Source organism: Schistocerca nitens, chromosome 3 (genome assembly GCF_023898315.1).
Source record: "Schistocerca nitens isolate TAMUIC-IGC-003100 chromosome 3, iqSchNite1.1, whole genome shotgun sequence".
In the NCBI taxonomy this organism is placed as follows: domain Eukaryota; kingdom Metazoa; phylum Arthropoda; class Insecta; order Orthoptera; family Acrididae; genus Schistocerca; species Schistocerca nitens.
The window spans coordinates 390,386,283-390,390,531 of NC_064616.1; the positions used below are offsets into that span (position 1 = coordinate 390,386,283).

Consider the following 4,249-nt stretch of genomic DNA (forward strand, 5'->3'; position numbering starts at 1 on the left):
CCAAGACCGTAGGATCCTACGCAGTGCCGTAGGGGACCGCACCGCCACTTCCCAGCAAATTAGGGACACTGTTGCTCCTGGGGTATCGGCGAGGACCATTCGCAACCGTCTCCATGAAGCTGGGCTACGGTCCCGCACACCGTTAGGCCGTCTTCCGCTCACGCCCCAACATCGTGCAGCCCACCTCCAGTGGTGTCGCGACAGGCGTGAATGGAGGGACGAATGGAGACGTGTCGTCTTCAGCGATGAGAGTCGCTTCTGCCTTGGTGCCAATGATGGTCGTATGCGTGTTTGGCGCCGTGCAGGTGAGCGCCACAATCAGGACTGCATACGACCGAGGCACACAGGGCCAACACCTGGCATCATGGTGTGGGGAGCGATCTCCTACACTGGCCGTACACCACTGGTGATCGTCGAGGGGACACTGAATAGTGCACGGTACATCCAAACCGTCATCGAACCCATCATTCTACCATTCCTAGACCGGCAAGGGAACTTGCTGTTCCAACAGGACAATGCACGTCCGCATGTATCCCGTGCCACCCAACGTGCTCTAGAAGGTGTAAGTCAACTACCCTGGCCAGCAAGATCTCCGGATCTGTCCCCCATTGAGCATGTTTGGGACTGGATGAAGCGTCGTCTCACGCGGTCTGCACGTCCAGCACGAACGCTGGTCCAACTGAGGCGCCAGGTGGAAATGGCATGGCAAGCCGTTCCACAGGACTACATCCAGCATCTCTACGATCGTCTCCATGGGAGAATAGCAGCCTGCATTGCTGCGAAAGGTGGATATACACTGTACTAGTGCCGACATTGTGCATGCTCTGTTGCCTGTGTCTATGTGCCTGTGGTTCTGTCAGTGTGATCATGTGATGTATCTGACCCCAGGAATGTGTCAATAAAGTTTCCCCTTCCTGGGACAATGAATTCACGGTGTTCTTATTTCAATTTCCAGGAGTAATTTGAAAAATGGCTCTGAGCACTATGGGACTTAACATCTATGGTCATCAGTCCCCTAGAACTTAGAACTACTTAAACCTAACTAACCTAAGGACATCATACAACACCCAGCCATCACGAGGCAGAGAAAATCCCTGACCCCGCCGGGAATCGAACCCGGGAACCCGGGCGTGGGAAGCGAGAACACTACTGCACGACCACGAAATGCGTGCAAATAATTTGAACGTATGACGTACAAGTATATCATACAGTCGCCCTAGAGAAGCGAGAGGTAGAAAGGACGACTTAACAAGACATCAGACAGTTCTATTTTCTTTTCGCGCGTATCGTCTGTTGCTGCGCACGCGTGCTAGGTAAATCCAGCGTGGATGGTATGTAAGGTCGGAAGTGAACTGGTATGCACGTTAGGAGCGCTGGTGCGTAGGTGTACGGTTTAGGCGCATCGTGTAATACGGGCTTTACAGAGCCTCTACCAGCTTGAACTCCTGCTGACATGCAGGGTCCATGGATTTACGAGGAGTAGGAGGAGATTAGTGTTTAACGTCCCATCGACAAGGAGGTCATTAGAGACGGAGAGCAAGCTCGGATCAGGGAAGGATTGGGAATAGCAGCCTGCATTGCTGCGAAAGGTGGATATACACTGTACTAGTGCCGACATTGTGCATGCTCTGTTGCCTGTGTCTATGTGCCTGTGGTTCTGTCAGTGTGATCATGTGATGTATCTGACCCCAGGAATGTGTCAATAAAGTTTCCCCTTCCTGGGACAATGAATTCACGGTGTTCTTATTTCAATTTCCAGGAGTAATTTCCCTGAAACCATTTAGGGAAATCACAGAAAATCTAAGTCAGGATGGCCAGAGACGGATTTGAACCATCGTCCTCCCGAATGCGAGTCCAGTGCGCTAACCACTGCGCCACCCAGCTCAGTTGGATTTATGAGGTTGTCTCAGTACCTGTACGTGTCCATCCACTCATACAATTTGAAACAAGACCCGTCCGACCAGGCAACATGTTTCCGGTCATCAACAGTCCAATGTCGGTGTTGTCGGTGTTGAGGGGCCCAGGCGAGGTGTAAAGTTTAGTGTCGTGCAGTCATCAAGGGTACAGAAGTGGGCTTTCGGCTCTGAAAGGCCATACCGATGATGTTTCGTTGAATGGTTCGCACGCTGATGCTTGTTGATGACCCAGCACTAAAATCTGCAGAAATTTGCGGAAGGGTTGCACTTCTGTCACGTTGAACGATTCTCTCCAGTCGTCGTTGGTCCCGTTCTTGCAGGATCCTTTTCCGGCCGTAGCGATGTCGGAGATTTGATGTTTCAGTGGATTCCTGATACACTCGTGAAATTGTCATACGGGAAAATCCCCACTTCATTGCTACCTCAGAGATGATGTGTCCCATCGCTCATGCGCCGTCTATAACACAACGTTAAAACTCACTTGATAACCAGCCATTGTAGCAGCAGTGACCGATCTAACAACTGCAGCAGACACTTGTTGTCTTATATAGTCGTTGCCGACCGCAGCGCCGTATTTTGTTTGTTTACATACCTCTGTATTTGAGTACACGAGCCTATATCAGTTTCTTTGACGCTTCAGTGTATGATGTGTGGGAGGTTGTGAATTTAATGCAGATTGATTTCAGCCAAGTAATTATGTGGATCTCTTCGCATACGTTTCCGATGATATCATGCAGGACTGAGTAGATTTACATTTTGTAAGGTTTTGAATGGTAGAGATACTTGGCGCGCTTCTGCCATGTTAGCCATTGTGGCCATGCAAGAGTATCAGCTGAATGACCAAAGCTTACATAAGGCAATTTTGGTAACTCGAGTCACAGTAAATAAACCGCTGTGTCCTTCTGTTTATTAAATTAATCATCCATTAAATATATTACAAAATTATATACTACACACTATCTCGTGTTAAGTCATGAAAATCAGGTACACCCATTTGCGATAATCCAGCTATATCTTAAGAACTGCATGGTTTTTCTGGAGTGTGTATAAGTGTAACGAAATGCTATGTCAACGCACACCCCCCCACGCCCCTTCTCACGCGTTTGTAGCCTACTTAGGCAAGATGATCATTCGCTGGTCCCTTGAAGGTGAAGAGAGTTAATTAAGGCGTAGAGAGTAAATTATGGAATTTATGTTCTAATAATAATAATAATAACGTCGTATGACGAGGACCTCCTGTCGGGTAGACCGTTCGCCTGGTGCAAGTCTTTCGATTCGACACCACTTCGGCGACTTCCGCGTCGATGGGGATGATATGATGATGATTAGGACAACACAACACCCAGTCTCTGAGCGGAGAAAATCTCCGAACCAGCCCGGAATCGAACCCAGGCCCTTAGGATTGACATTTTGTCGCGCTGACCACTCAGCTACCGGGGTCGGACATTTCTGTTCTGTAAAGAAAGTTGGAAAGATCATTCAAGATTTGTAATAAACGTTAAATATATATGAAAGGTTTTACAATTATTTATTCCCACCAACCTCACTGCCTTTTCCTATTCCCTTCATAAGATGCCTGAAGCTGTTCTAATTATAAGGATACTGAGCCCACTTAATTATGAGAGTAGTATAGCCCTTTCCGCAACTATTAAATTAGTATTTTTGCACTATACACCACGTTATCTTGGAAATCCACTCATATGCTTTTCATACAAGGTATTTGCGTCCAAAAGACTTTATTTGATCCACAACACTTATTTTTTGATTAGTCCTTGATTACCATTAATATATTTGTGTATGAATAAACAAATGACATACAGGCATCTCAAGCATGTGCTTCTGAGCCAGCCAGACAATAATATATATGCCAAGGCTGGTCTTTACTGTAAGTAATGATCACTGAAATTAATCACTAATAAATCTCAAGATTTTATAAGAGCTCATAGACAAAATCAAGCAAGATAAATGATAGAGGAGTTATTCATATGATCAACCCTACGCAGGATTTTGCAGGTGACTGAAGAGCAGTAGCAATTTGTGTGGTCAGTCTAGCACAGGATTATATTATTGTGCTCAATATCTCGTAACAGTTCATTATTATAGATGCTATTCACGAAAAAATTACTTAATAGTAGTAGTAGTAGTAGTAGTAGTAGTAGTAGTAGTAGCGTAATATGAGTTGCTCGGGGGAACACAATGGTAAGCGGCATCGCCGTGTATTTTGCGGTAGGTGCTAATGACACGACCTTTGGGATGCACAATGCAGTAAACTTACTAGTAGCTCCAAATTCATTCAACAGATGATAGGGCGGAGCTTAATGGTAAGCGCCACT

The 4,249-nt window shown here is 46.3% G+C and overlaps 1 non-coding gene across 1 annotated transcript; it reads right to left on the reverse strand.

Moving 5' to 3' along the window:
* Positions 1-1,811: 1,811 nt before the first annotated feature.
* Trnaa-cgc (transfer RNA alanine (anticodon CGC)) lies at positions 1,812-1,884 on the reverse strand. The gene has a single exon. It is a non-coding gene; the product is annotated as a tRNA-Ala (tRNA).
* Positions 1,885-4,249: the final 2,365 nt, after the last annotated feature.